The sequence below is a fragment of the Pelobates fuscus genome, chromosome 2, assembly GCF_036172605.1.
Source record: "Pelobates fuscus isolate aPelFus1 chromosome 2, aPelFus1.pri, whole genome shotgun sequence".
Classification (NCBI taxonomy): Eukaryota; Metazoa; Chordata; class Amphibia; order Anura; family Pelobatidae; genus Pelobates; species Pelobates fuscus.
The window spans coordinates 7,549,701-7,567,278 of NC_086318.1; positions in this window are offsets into that span (position 1 = coordinate 7,549,701).

Genomic DNA, 17,578 nt, shown 5'->3' on the forward strand with positions numbered 1-17,578 from the left:
ACATTATTCCCAGCTCTAAGCCCATTCTATACATTATTCCCAGCACTAATCCCATTCTATACATTATCCCTAGCTCTAATCCCATTCTATACATTATTCCCAGTACTAATCCCATTCTATACATTATTCCCAACTCTAATCCCATTCTATACATTACTCCCAGCACTGATCCCATTCTATACATTATTCCCAGCACTGATCCCATTCTATAAATTATTCCCAGCTCTAATCCCATTCTATACATTATTCCCAGCACTAATCCCATTCTATACATTATTCCCAGCTCTATTCCCATTCTATACATTATTCCCAGCACTAATCCCATTCTATACATTATTCCCAGGTCTAATCCCATTCTATACATTATTCCCAGCTCTAATCCCATTCTATACATTATCCCAGCTCTAATCCCATTCTATACATTATCCTCAGCTCTATTCCCATTCTATACATTATCCCAGCACTAATCCCATTCTATACATTATTCCCAGCACTAATCCCATTCTATACATTATCCCCAGCTCTAATCCTATTCTATACATTATCCCCAGCTCTAATCCCATTCTATACATTATCCCCAGCACTAATCCCATTCTATACATTATCCCCAGCACTAATTCCATTCTATACATTATTCCCAGCTCTAATCCAATTCTATACATTATTCCCAGCACTGATCCCATTCTATTCTTTATTCCCAGCACTAATCCCATTCAATACATTATCCCAGCTCTAATCCCATTCTATACATTACTCTCAGATATAATCCCATTCTATACATTATTCCCAGCTCAAATCCAATTCTATACATTATTCCCAGCACTAATCCCATTCTATACATTATCCCCAGCTCTAATCCCATTCCATACATTATTCCCAGTACAAATCTCATTCTATACATTATCCCCAGCACTAATCCCATTCTATAAATTATCCCACACTCTAATCCCATTCTATACATTATTCCCAGACCTAATCCCATTCTATAAATTATCACAGCTCTAATCCCATTCTATACATTACTCTCAGATCTAATCCCATTCTATACATTATTCCCAGCTCTAATCCCATTTTATACATTATTCCCAGTACTAATCCCATTCTATACATTATTCCCAGCACTGATCCCATTCTATACATTATTACCAGCTCTATTCCCATTCTATACATTATTCCTAGATCTAATCCCATTCTATACATTATTCCCAGCACTAATCCCATTCTATACATTATCCCCAGATCTAATCCCATTCATACATTATTCCTAGCACTAATCCCATTCTCTACATTATTCCCAGCACTAAGCCCATTCTATACCTTATTCCCTGCCCTAGTCCCATTCTATACATTATCCCAGCTAATCCCATTGTATACATTACTCTCAGTTCTAATCCCATTCTATACATAATTCCTAGCTCTAATCCCATTCTATACATTATTCCCAGCTCTAATACCATTCTATAAATTATCCCCAGCACTAATCCCATTCTATACATTATCCTAAGCTCTAATCCCATTCTATACATTATTCCCAGTACTAATCCCATTTTTTACATTATCCCCAGCACTAATCCCATTCTATACATTATCCCCAGCTCTAATCCCATTCTCTACATTATTCCCAGCCCTAATCCCATTCTATACATTTCATAGCTCTAATCCCATTCTATAAATTATTCCTACAACTAATCCCATTCTATACATTATCCCCAGCTCTAATCCCATTCTATACATTATTCCCAGCACTAATCCCATTCTATTCATTATTCCCAGCACTAATCCCATTCTATACATTATTCCCAGCTCTAATCCCATTCCATACATTATTCTTAGCTCTATTCCCATTCTATACATTATTCCTAGATCTAATCCCATTCTATACATTATTCCCAGCACTAATCCCAATCTATTCATTATTCCAAGCACTAATCCCATTCTATGCATTATTCCCAGCACTGATCCCATTCTATACATTATTCCCAGCTCCAATCCCATTCAATACATTATCCCAGCTCTAATCCCATTCTATACATTACTCTCAGATCTAATCCCATTCTATACATTATTCCTAGATCTAATCCCATTCTATACAATATTCCCAGCACTAATCCCATTCTATTCATTATTTCCAGCACTAATCCCATTCTATACATTATTCCCAGCACTAATCCCTTTCTATACATTATTCTTAGCTCTAATCCCATTCTATACATTATTCTTAGCTCTAATCCCATTCTATACATTATTCCCAGCACTGATCCCATTCTATACATTATTCTTAGCTCTAATCCCATTCTATACATTATTCCCAGCCCTAATCCCATTCTATACATTATTCCCAGCACTAATCCCATTCTGTACATTATTCCCAGCACTGATCCCATTCTATACATTATCCCCAGCACTAATCCCATTCTATACATTATTCCCAGCTCTAATCCCACTCTATACATTATTCCCAGCTCTAATCCCATTCTATACATTATTCCCAGCACTGATCCCATTCTATACATTATTCCCAGCTCTAATCCCACTCTATACATTATTCCCAGCTCTAATCCCATTCTATACATTATTCCCAGCACTAATCCCATTCTATTCATTACTCCCAGCACTGATCCCATTCTATACATTATTCCCAGCACTAATCCCATTCTGTACATTATTCCCAGCACTGATCCCATTCTATACATTATCCCCAGCACTAATCCCATTCTATACATTATTCCCAGCTCTAATCCCACTCTATACATTATTCCCAGCTCTAATCCCATTCTATACATTATTCCCAGCACTAATCCCATTCTATTCATTACTCCCAGCACTGATCCCATTCTATACATTATTCCCAGCACTGATCCCTGTCACGTGCGTGGGCTATAGGCCCAGCCGAGACAATGGGGAGAGTGTGGAAGTGACAGGGTTAATGACACCAGACCCCTGGTTACCTGTTGCTAGTCCCAGCAACCACTCAATTAACCCCTGCAATCCCTTCTACACTAACCCCCTAGTACACACTTTACTGCCACCACCAAGACTTTTAAACCCGGGCGTCTTAGGTTACCCCACACACAGGAGAATTATAGGATCACAGTTCTACTTTTACTAATCAAACACTTATAATTAACCCTTTTTGGTAACGTGTTTACCTGAGCTCTCTGGAGAGTAAAGCTCGTAGAAAACAGACACAAGCTGATTAATTAAACATTTAATCTGACAAAAAAGATTCACAGTGCTGAGTACAAAATACAGAAATAAATGACATACAGATAACAAATTGCAAAACAGTACATAAAATAAAATAGGAGAAAACACAAGAAATTCCTTACATATATTTACCCTATATAGAATTCTTGTGGGAGTCTTAGATGGTATTGATCTCCTAGACGTTACTGACAAAAAGAAAAACGAATACTGACTCTGGATAGTCCAGCACCCTCATTATATATCTAAACTAGTTATTTCTCAGTGGGCAGACCCCTGGGGGGATCAGAGGGGGTTGGTCTGGCAGTCTATAGCCCACTCTATGAAATTCCTTGTGTCCAGCTCTGGTGATGGCTATCTAGATGTTTTATGGTCTAGGCCTGGTGCAAGATCAAAGACCACAATAAATGCCATCCCAAGGTTTACAAAAAAACAACTCTTAACATATATAAACACACATCAAACACCAACTCATGCTTTTGGCATGACAATCCCATTCTATACATTATTCCCAGCTCTAATCCCATTCTATACTTTATTCCCAGCACTAATCCCATTCTATACATTATCCCCAGCACCAATCCCATTGTATACATTATCCCTAGCTCTAATCCCATTCTGTACATTATCCCCAGCTCCAATCCCATTCTGTACATTATCCCAGCACTAATCCCATTCTATACATTATTCCCAGCTCTATTCCCATTCTATACATTATTCCCAGCACTAATCCCATTCTATACATTATTCCCAGCTCTAATCCCATTCTATACATTATTCCCAGCTCTAATCCCATTCTATACATTATCCCAGCTCTAATCCCATTCTACACATTATCCCCAGCTCTATTCCCATTCTATACATTATCCCAGCACTAATCCCATTCTATACATTATTCCCAGCACTAATCCCATTCTATACATTATCCCCAGCACTAATCCCATTCTATACATTATCCCCAGCTCTAATCCCATTCTATACATTATCCCCAGCTCTAATCCTATTCTATACATTATCCCCAGCTATAATCCCATTCTATACATTATCTCCAGCACTAATCCCATTCTATACATTATCCCCAGCACTAATCCCATTCTATACATTATTCCCAGCTCTAATCCAATTCTATACATTATTCCCAGCACTAATCCCATTCTATACATTATTCCCAGCACTAATCCCATTCTATACATTATTCCCAGCACTGATCCCATTATATTCATTATTCCCAGCACTAATCCCATTCTATACATTATCCCCAGCTCTAATCCCATTCCATACATTATTCCAGTACAAATCTCATTCTATACATTATCCCCAGCCTAATCCCATTCTATAAATTATCCCACACTCTAATCCCATTCTATACATTATTCACAGACCTAATCCCATTCTATACATTATCACAGCTCTAATCCCATTTTATACATTATTCCCAGTACTAATCCCATTCTATACATTATTCCCAGCACTGATCCCATTCTATACATTATTACCAGCTCTATTCCCATTCTATACATTATTCCTAGATCTAATCCCATTCTATACATTATTCCCAGCACTAATCCCATTCTATACATTTTTCCCAGCTCTAATCCCATTCTATACATTATTCACAGCTCTAATCCCATTCTATACATTATTCCCAGCTCTAATCCCATTATATACATCATTCCCAGCTCTAATCCCATTCTATACCTTATTCCCAGCTCTAATCCCATTCTATACATTATTCCCAGCTCTAATCCCATTCTATAGATCATTACCAGCACTAATCCCATTCTATACATTATTCCCAGCATTAATCCAATTATATACATTATCCCAGCACTAATCCCATTCTATACATTATTCTCAGCTCTAATCCCATTCTATACATTATCCCCAGCACTGATCCCATTCTATTCATTATTCCCAGCACTAATCCCATTCTATATATTATTCCCAGCACTGATCCCATTCTATTCATTATTCCCAGCACTAATCCCATTCTATATATTATTCCCAGCACTAATCCCATTCTATACATTATTCCTAGCTATAATCCCATTCTATACATTATCCCCAGCACTAATCCCATTCTATACATTATTCCCAGCACTAATCCCATTCTATACATTATTCCCAGCTCTAATCCCATTCTATACATTATCCCCAGCTCTAATCCCATTCTATACATTATTCCCAGCTCTAATCCCATTCTATACATTATCCCAGCTCTAATACAATTCTATACATTATCCCCAGCACTAATCCCATTCTATACATTATTCCCAGCACTAATCCCATTCTATGCATTATTCCCAGCACTAATCCCATTCTATACATTATCCCCAGCACTAATCCCATTCTATACATTATTCCCAGTACTAATCCCATTCTATACATTATTCCCAGCTCTAATCCCATTCTATACATTATCCCCAGCTCTAATCCCATTCTATACATTATTCCCAGCTCTAGTCCCATTCTATACATTATCCCAGCTCTAATACAATTCTATACATTATCCCCAGCACTAATCCCATTCTATACATTATTCCCAGCACTAATCCCATTCTATGCATTATTCCCAGCACTAATCCCATTCTATACATTATCCCCAGCACTAATCCCATTCTATACATTATTCCCAGTACTAATCCCATTCTATACATTATCCCAGCTCTAATCCCATTCTATACATTATCCCTAGCTCTAATCCCATTCTATACATTATCCCCAGCTCTAATCCCATTCTATACATTATCCCCAGCTCTAATCCCATTCTATACATTATCCCCAGCACTAATCCCATTCTATACATTATTCCCAGCTCTAATCCCACTCTATACATTATTCCCAGCTCTAATCCCATTCTATACATTATTCCCAGCACTAATCCCATTCTATTCATTACTCCCAGCACTGATCCCATTCTATACATTATTCCCAGCACTGATCCCTGTCACGTGCGTGGGCTATAGGCCCAGCCGAGACAATGGGGAGAGTGTGGAAGTGACAGGGTTAATGACACCAGACCCCTGGTTACCTGTTGCTAGTCCCAGCAACCACTCAATTAACCCCTGCAATCCCTTCTACACTAACCCCCTAGTACACACTTTACTGCCACCACCAAGACTTTTAAACCCGGGCGTCTTAGGTTACCCCACACACAGGAGAATTATAGGATCACAGTTCTACTTTTACTAATCAAACACTTATAATTAACCCTTTTTGGTAACGTGTTTACCTGAGCTCTCTGGAGAGTAAAGCTCGTAGAAAACAGACACAAGCTGATTAATTAAACATTTAATCTGACAAAAAAGATTCACAGTGCTGAGTACAAAATACAGAAATAAATGACATACAGATAACAAATTGCAAAACAGTACATAAAATAAAATAGGAGAAAACACAAGAAATTCCTTACATATATTTACCCTATATAGAATTCTTGTGGGAGTCTTAGATGGTATTGATCTCCTAGACGTTACTGACAAAAAGAAAAACGAATACTGACTCTGGATAGTCCAGCACCCTCATTATATATCTAAACTAGTTATTTCTCAGTGGGCAGACCCCTGGGGGGATCAGAGGGGGTTGGTCTGGCAGTCTATAGCCCACTCTATGAAATTCCTTGTGTCCAGCTCTGGTGATGGCTATCTAGATGTTTTATGGTCTAGGCCTGGTGCAAGATCAAAGACCACAATAAATGCCATCCCAAGGTTTACAAAAAAACAACTCTTAACATATATAAACACACATCAAACACCAACTCATGCTTTTGGCATGACAATCCCATTCTATACATTATTCCCAGCTCTAATCCCATTCTATACTTTATTCCCAGCACTAATCCCATTGTATACATTATCCCCAGCACCAATCCCATTGTATACATTATCCCTAGCTCTAATCCCATTCTGTACATTATCCCCAGCTCCAATCCCATTCTGTACATTATCCCAGCACTAATCCCATTCTATACATTATTCCCAGCTCTATTCCCATTCTATACATTATTCCCAGCACTAATCCCATTCTATACATTATTCCCAGCTCTAATCCCATTCTATACATTATTCCCAGCTCTAATCCCATTCTATACATTATCCCAGCTCTAATCCCATTCTACACATTATCCCCAGCTCTATTCCCATTCTATACATTATCCCAGCACTAATCCCATTCTATACATTATTCCCAGCACTAATCCCATTCTATACATTATCCCCAGCACTAATCCCATTCTATACATTATCCCCAGCTCTAATCCCATTCTATACATTATCCCCAGCTCTAATCCTATTCTATACATTATCCCCAGCTATAATCCCATTCTATACATTATCTCCAGCACTAATCCCATTCTATACATTATCCCCAGCACTAATCCCATTCTATACATTATTCCCAGCTCTAATCCAATTCTATACATTATTCCCAGCACTGATCCCATTCTATTCTTTATTCCCAGCACTAATCCCATTCAATACATTATCCCAGCTCTAATCCCATTCTATACATTACTCTCAGATCTAATCCCATTCTATACATTATTCCCAGCTCGAATCCAATTCTATACATTATTCCCAGCACTAATCCCATTCTATACATTATTCCCAGCACTGATCCCATTATATTCATTATTCCCAGCACTAATCCCATTCTATACATTATCCCCAGCTCTAATCCCATTCCATACATTATTCCAGTACAAATCTCATTCTATACATTATCCCCAGCCTAATCCCATTCTATAAATTATCCCACACTCTAATCCCATTCTATACATTATTCACAGACCTAATCCCATTCTATACATTATCACAGCTCTAATCCCATTTTATACATTATTCCCAGTACTAATCCCATTCTATACATTATTCCCAGCACTGATCCCATTCTATACATTATTACCAGCTCTATTCCCATTCTATACATTATTCCTAGATCTAATCCCATTCTATACATTATTCCCAGCACTAATCCCATTCTATACATTTTTCCCAGCTCTAATCCCATTCTATACATTATTCACAGCTCTAATCCCATTCTATACATTATTCCCAGCTCTAATCCCATTATATACATCATTCCCAGCTCTAATCCCATTCTATACCTTATTCCCAGCTCTAATCCCATTCTATACATTATTCCCAGCTCTAATCCCATTCTATAGATCATTACCAGCACTAATCCCATTCTATACATTATTCCCAGCATTAATCCAATTATATACATTATCCCAGCACTAATCCCATTCTATACATTATTCTCAGCTCTAATCCCATTCTATACATTATCCCCAGCACTGATCCCATTCTATTCATTATTCCCAGCACTAATCCCATTCTATATATTATTCCCAGCACTGATCCCATTCTATTCATTATTCCCAGCACTAATCCCATTCTATATATTATTCCCAGCACTAATCCCATTCTATACATTATTCCTAGCTATAATCCCATTCTATACATTATCCCCAGCACTAATCCCATTCTATACATTATTCCCAGCACTAATCCCATTCTATACATTATTCCCAGCTCTAATCCCATTCTATACATTATCCCCAGCTCTAATCCCATTCTATACATTATTCCCAGCTCTAATCCCATTCTATACATTATCCCAGCTCTAATACAATTCTATACATTATCCCCAGCACTAATCCCATTCTATACATTATTCCCAGCACTAATCCCATTCTATGCATTATTCCCAGCACTAATCCCATTCTATACATTATCCCCAGCACTAATCCCATTCTATACATTATTCCCAGTACTAATCCCATTCTATACATTATTCCCAGCTCTAATCCCATTCTATACATTATCCCCAGCTCTAATCCCATTCTATACATTATTCCCAGCTCTAGTCCCATTCTATACATTATCCCAGCTCTAATACAATTCTATACATTATCCCCAGCACTAATCCCATTCTATACATTATTCCCAGCACTAATCCCATTCTATGCATTATTCCCAGCACTAATCCCATTCTATACATTATCCCCAGCACTAATCCCATTCTATACATTATTCCCAGTACTAATCCCATTCTATACATTATCCCAGCTCTAATCCCATTCTATACATTATCCCTAGCTCTAATCCCATTCTATACATTATCCCCAGCTCTAATCCCATTCTATACATTATCCCCAGCTCTAATCCCATTCTATACATTATTCCCAGCACTAATCCCATTCTATACATTATTCCCAGCTCTATTCCCATTCTATACACTATTCCCAGCACTATTCCCATTCTATACAGTATTCCCAGCACTAATCCCATTCTATACATTATTCCCAGCTCTAATCCCATTCTATACACTATTCCCAGCACTAATCCCATTCTATACATTATTCCCAGCTCTAAGCCCATTCTATACATTATTCCCAGCACTAATCCCATTCTATACATTATCCCCAGCTCTAATCCCATTCCATACATTATTCCCAGTACAAATCTCATTCTATACATTATCCCCAGCCTAATCCCATTCTATAAATTATCCCACACTCTAATCCCATTCTATACATTATTCACAGACCTATTCCCATTCTATACATTATCACAGCTCTAATCCCATTTTATACATTATTCCCAGTACTAATCCCATTCTATACATTATTCCCAGCACTGATCCCATTCTATACATTATTACCAGCTCTATTCCCATTCTATACATTATTCCTAGATCTAATCCCATTCTATACATTATTCCCAGCACTAATCCCATTCTATACATTTTTCCCAGCTCTAATCCCATTTTATACATTATTCCCAGTACTAATCCCATTCTATACATTATTCCCAGCACTGATCCCATTCTATACATTATTACCAGCTCTATTCCCATTCTATACATTATTCCTAGATCTAATCCCATTCTATACATTATTCCCAGCACTAATCCCATTCTATACATTTTTCCCAGCTCTAATCCCATTCTATACATTATTCACAGCTCTAATCCCATTCTATACATTATTCCCAGCTCTAATCCCATTATATACATCATTCCCAGCTCTAATCCCATTCTATACCTTATTCCCAGCTCTAATCCCATTCTATACATTATTCCCAGCTCTAATCCCATTCTATAGATCATTACCAGCACTAATCCCATTCTATACATTATTCCTACAACTAATCCCATTCTATACATTATCCCCAGCTCTAATCCCATTCTATACATTATTCCCAGCACTAATCCCATTCTATTCATTATTCCCAGCACTAATCCCATTCTATACATTATTCCCAGCTCTAATCCCATTCCATACATTATTCTTAGCTCTATTCCCATTCTATACATTATTCCTAGATCTAATCCCATTCTATACATTATTCCCAGCACTAATCCCAATCTATTCATTATTCCAAGCACTAATCCCATTCTATGCATTATTCCCAGCACTGATCCCATTCTATACATTATTCCCAGCTCCAATCCCATTCAATACATTATCCCAGCTCTAATCCCATTCTATACATTACTCTCAGATCTAATCCCATTCTATACATTATTCCTAGATCTAATCCCATTCTATACAATATTCCCAGCACTAATCCCATTCTATTCATTATTTCCAGCACTAATCCCATTCTATACATTATTCCCAGCACTAATCCCTTTCTATACATTATTCTTAGCTCTAATCCCATTCTATACATTATTCTTAGCTCTAATCCCATTCTATACATTATTCCCAGCACTGATCCCATTCTATACATTATTCTTAGCTCTAATCCCATTCTATACATTATTCCCAGCCCTAATCCCATTCTATACATTATTCCCAGCACTAATCCCATTCTGTACATTATTCCCAGCACTGATCCCATTCTATACATTATCCCCAGCACTAATCCCATTCTATACATTATTCCCAGCTCTAATCCCACTCTATACATTATTCCCAGCTCTAATCCCATTCTATACATTATTCCCAGCACTGATCCCATTCTATACATTATTCCCAGCTCTAATCCCACTCTATACATTATTCCCAGCTCTAATCCCATTCTATACATTATTCCCAGCACTAATCCCATTCTATTCATTACTCCCAGCACTGATCCCATTCTATACATTATTCCCAGCACTAATCCCATTCTGTACATTATTCCCAGCACTGATCCCATTCTATACATTATCCCCAGCACTAATCCCATTCTATACATTATTCCCAGCTCTAATCCCACTCTATACATTATTCCCAGCTCTAATCCCATTCTATACATTATTCCCAGCACTAATCCCATTCTATTCACAACTCCCAGCACTGATCCCATTCTATACATTATTCCCAGCACTGATCCCTGTCACGTGCGTGGGCTATAGGCCCAGCCGAGACAATGGGGAGAGTGTGGAAGTGACAGGGTTAATGACACCAGACCCCTGGTTACCTGTTGCTAGTCCCAGCAACCACTCAATTAACCCCTGCAATCCCTTCTACACTAACCCCCTAGTACACACTTTACTGCCACCACCAAGACTTTTAAACCCGGGCGTCTTAGGTTACCCCACACACAGGAGAATTATAGGATCACAGTTCTACTTTTACTAATCAAACACTTATAATTAACCCTTTTTGGTAACGTGTTTACCTGAGCTCTCTGGAGAGTAAAGCTCGTAGAAAACAGACACAAGCTGATTAATTAAACATTTAATCTGACAAAAAAGATTCACAGTGCTGAGTACAAAATACAGAAATAAATGACATACAGATAACAAATTGCAAAACAGTACATAAAATAAAATAGGAGAAAACACAAGAAATTCCTTACATATATTTACCCTATATAGAATTCTTGTGGGAGTCTTAGATGGTATTGATCTCCTAGACGTTACTGACAAAAAGAAAAACGAATACTGACTCTGGATAGTCCAGCACCCTCATTATATATCTAAACTAGTTATTTCTCAGTGGGCAGACCCCTGGGGGGATCAGAGGGGGTTGGTCTGGCAGTCTATAGCCCACTCTATGAAATTCCTTGTGTCCAGCTCTGGTGATGGCTATCTAGATGTTTTATGGTCTAGGCCTGGTGCAAGATCAAAGACCACAATAAATGCCATCCCAAGGTTTACAAAAAAACAACTCTTAACATATATAAACACACATCAAACACCAACTCATGCTTTTGGCATGACAATCCCATTCTATACATTATTCCCAGCTCTAATCCCATTCTATACTTTATTCCCAGCACTAATCCCATTCTATACATTATCCCCAGCACCAATCCCATTGTATACATTATCCCTAGCTCTAATCCCATTCTGTACATTATCCCCAGCTCCAATCCCATTCTGTACATTATCCCAGCACTAATCCCATTCTATACATTATTCCCAGCTCTATTCCCATTCTATACATTATTCCCAGCACTAATCCCATTCTATACATTATTCCCAGCTCTAATCCCATTCTATACATTATTCCCAGCTCTAATCCCATTCTATACATTATCCCAGCTCTAATCCCATTCTACACATTATCCCCAGCTCTATTCCCATTCTATACATTATCCCAGCACTAATCCCATTCTATACATTATTCCCAGCACTAATCCCATTCTATACATTATCCCCAGCACTAATCCCATTCTATACATTATCCCCAGCTCTAATCCCATTCTATACATTATCCCCAGCTCTAATCCTATTCTATACATTATCCCCAGCTATAATCCCATTCTATACATTATCTCCAGCACTAATCCCATTCTATACATTATCCCCAGCACTAATCCCATTCTATACATTATTCCCAGCTCTAATCCAATTCTATACATTATTCCCAGCACTAATCCCATTCTATACATTATTCCCAGCACTAATCCCATTCTATACATTATTCCCAGCACTGATCCCATTATATTCATTATTCCCAGCACTAATCCCATTCTATACATTATCCCCAGCTCTAATCCCATTCCATACATTATTCCAGTACAAATCTCATTCTATACATTATCCCCAGCCTAATCCCATTCTATAAATTATCCCACACTCTAATCCCATTCTATACATTATTCACAGACCTAATCCCATTCTATACATTATCACAGCTCTAATCCCATTTTATACATTATTCCCAGTACTAATCCCATTCTATACATTATTCCCAGCACTGATCCCATTCTATACATTATTACCAGCTCTATTCCCATTCTATACATTATTCCTAGATCTAATCCCATTCTATACATTATTCCCAGCACTAATCCCATTCTATACATTTTTCCCAGCTCTAATCCCATTCTATACATTATTCACAGCTCTAATCCCATTCTATACATTATTCCCAGCTCTAATCCCATTATATACATCATTCCCAGCTCTAATCCCATTCTATACCTTATTCCCAGCTCTAATCCCATTCTATACATTATTCCCAGCTCTAATCCCATTCTATAGATCATTACCAGCACTAATCCCATTCTATACATTATTCCCAGCATTAATCCAATTATATACATTATCCCAGCACTAATCCCATTCTATACATTATTCTCAGCTCTAATCCCATTCTATACATTATCCCCAGCACTGATCCCATTCTATTCATTATTCCCAGCACTAATCCCATTCTATATATTATTCCCAGCACTGATCCCATTCTATTCATTATTCCCAGCACTAATCCCATTCTATATATTATTCCCAGCACTAATCCCATTCTATACATTATTCCTAGCTATAATCCCATTCTATACATTATCCCCAGCACTAATCCCATTCTATACATTATTCCCAGCACTAATCCCATTCTATACATTATTCCCAGCTCTAATCCCATTCTATACATTATCCCCAGCTCTAATCCCATTCTATACATTATTCCCAGCTCTAATCCCATTCTATACATTATCCCAGCTCTAATACAATTCTATACATTATCCCCAGCACTAATCCCATTCTATACATTATTCCCAGCACTAATCCCATTCTATGCATTATTCCCAGCACTAATCCCATTCTATACATTATCCCCAGCACTAATCCCATTCTATACATTATTCCCAGTACTAATCCCATTCTATACATTATTCCCAGCTCTAATCCCATTCTATACATTATCCCCAGCTCTAATCCCATTCTATACATTATTCCCAGCTCTAGTCCCATTCTATACATTATCCCAGCTCTAATACAATTCTATACATTATCCCCAGCACTAATCCCATTCTATACATTATTCCCAGCACTAATCCCATTCTATGCATTATTCCCAGCACTAATCCCATTCTATACATTATCCCCAGCACTAATCCCATTCTATACATTATTCCCAGTACTAATCCCATTCTATACATTATCCCAGCTCTAATCCCATTCTATACATTATCCCTAGCTCTAATCCCATTCTATACATTATCCCCAGCTCTAATCCCATTCTATACATTATCCCCAGCTCTAATCCCATTCTATACATTATCCCCAGCACTAATCCCATTCTATACATTATTCCCAGCTCTAATCCCACTCTATACATTATTCCCAGCTCTAATCCCATTCTATACATTATTCCCAGCACTAATCCCATTCTATTCATTACTCCCAGCACTGATCCCATTCTATACATTATTCCCAGCACTGATCCCTGTCACGTGCGTGGGCTATAGGCCCAGCCGAGACAATGGGGAGAGTGTGGAAGTGACAGGGTTAATGACACCAGACCCCTGGTTACCTGTTGCTAGTCCCAGCAACCACTCAATTAACCCCTGCAATCCCTTCTACACTAACCCCCTAGTACACACTTTACTGCCACCACCAAGACTTTTAAACCCGGGCGTCTTAGGTTACCCCACACACAGGAGAATTATAGGATCACAGTTCTACTTTTACTAATCAAACACTTATAATTAACCCTTTTTGGTAACGTGTTTACCTGAGCTCTCTGGAGAGTAAAGCTCGTAGAAAACAGACACAAGCTGATTAATTAAACATTTAATCTGACAAAAAAGATTCACAGTGCTGAGTACAAAATACAGAAATAAATGACATACAGATAACAAATTGCAAAACAGTACATAAAATAAAATAGGAGAAAACACAAGAAATTCCTTACATATATTTACCCTATATAGAATTCTTGTGGGAGTCTTAGATGGTATTGATCTCCTAGACGTTACTGACAAAAAGAAAAACGAATACTGACTCTGGATAGTCCAGCACCCTCATTATATATCTAAACTAGTTATTTCTCAGTGGGCAGACCCCTGGGGGGATCAGAGGGGGTTGGTCTGGCAGTCTATAGCCCACTCTATGAAATTCCTTGTGTCCAGCTCTGGTGATGGCTATCTAGATGTTTTATGGTCTAGGCCTGGTGCAAGATCAAAGACCACAATAAATGCCATCCCAAGGTTTACAAAAAAACAACTCTTAACATATATAAACACACATCAAACACCAACTCATGCTTTTGGCATGACAATCCCATTCTATACATTATTCCCAGCTCTAATCCCATTCTATACTTTATTCCCAGCACTAATCCCATTCTATACATTATCCCCAGCACCAATCCCATTGTATACATTATCCCTAGCTCTAATCCCATTCTGTACATTATCCCCAGCTCCAATCCCATTCTGTACATTATCCCAGCACTAATCCCATTCTATACATTATTCCCAGCTCTATTCCCATTCTATACATTATTCCCAGCACTAATCCCATTCTATACATTATTCCCAGCTCTAATCCCATTCTATACATTATTCCCAGCTCTAATCCCATTCTATACATTATCCCAGCTCTAATCCCATTCTACACATTATCCCCAGCTCTATTCCCATTCTATACATTATCCCAGCACTAATCCCATTCTATACATTATTCCCAGCACTAATCCCATTCTATACATTATCCCCAGCACTAATCCCATTCTATACATTATCCCCAGCTCTAATCCCATTCTATACATTATCCCCAGCTCTAATCCTATTCTATACATTATCCCCAGCTATAATCCCATTCTATACATTATCTCCAGCACTAATCCCATTCTATACATTATCCCCAGCACTAATCCCATTCTATACATTATTCCCAGCTCTAATCCAATTCTATACATTATTCCCAGCACTGATCCCATTCTATTCTTTATTCCCAGCACTAATCCCATTCAATACATTATCCCAGCTCTAATCCCATTCTATACATTACTCTCAGATCTAATCCCATTCTATACATTATTCCCAGCTCGAATCCAATTCTATACATTATTCCCAGCACTAATCCCATTCTATACATTATTCCCAGCACTGATCCCATTATATTCATTATTCCCAGCACTAATCCCATTCTATACATTATCCCCAGCTCTAATCCCATTCCATACATTATTCCAGTACAAATCTCATTCTATACATTATCCCCAGCCTAATCCCATTCTATAAATTATCCCACACTCTAATCCCATTCTATACATTATTCACAGACCTAATCCCATTCTATACATTATCACAGCTCTAATCCCATTTTATACATTATTCCCAGTACTAATCCCATTCTATACATTATTCCCAGCACTGATCCCATTCTATACATTATTACCAGCTCTATTCCCATTCTATACATTATTCCTAGATCTAATCCCATTCTATACATTATTCCCAGCACTAATCCCATTCTATACATTTTTCCCAGCTCTAATCCCATTCTATACATTATTCACAGCTCTAATCCCATTCTATACATTATTCCCAGCTCTAATCCCATTATATACATCATTCCCAGCTCTAATCCCATTCTATACCTTATTCCCAGCTCTAATCCCATTCTATACATTATTCCCAGCTCTAATCCCATTCTATAGATCATTACCAGCACTAATCCCATTCTATACATTATTCCCAGCATTAATCCAATTATATACATTATCCCAGCACTAATCCCATTCTATACATTATTCTCAGCTCTAATCCCATTCTATACATTATCCCCAGCACTGATCCCATTCTATTCATTATTCCCAGCACTAATCCCATTCTATATATTATTCCCAGCACTGATCCCATTCTATTCATTATTCCCAGCACTAATCCCATTCTATATATTATTCCCAGCACTAATCCCATTCTATACATTATTCCTAGCTATAATCCCATTCTATACATTATCCCCAGCACTAATCCCATTCTATACATTATTCCCAGCACTAATCCCATTCTATACATTATTCCCAGCTCTAATCCCATTCTATACATTATCCCCAGCTCTAATCCCATTCTATACATTATTCCCAGCTCTAATCCCATTCTATACATTATCCCAGCTCTAATACAATTCTATACATTATCCCCAGCACTAATCCCATTCTATACATTATTCCCAGCACTAATCCCATTCTATGCAT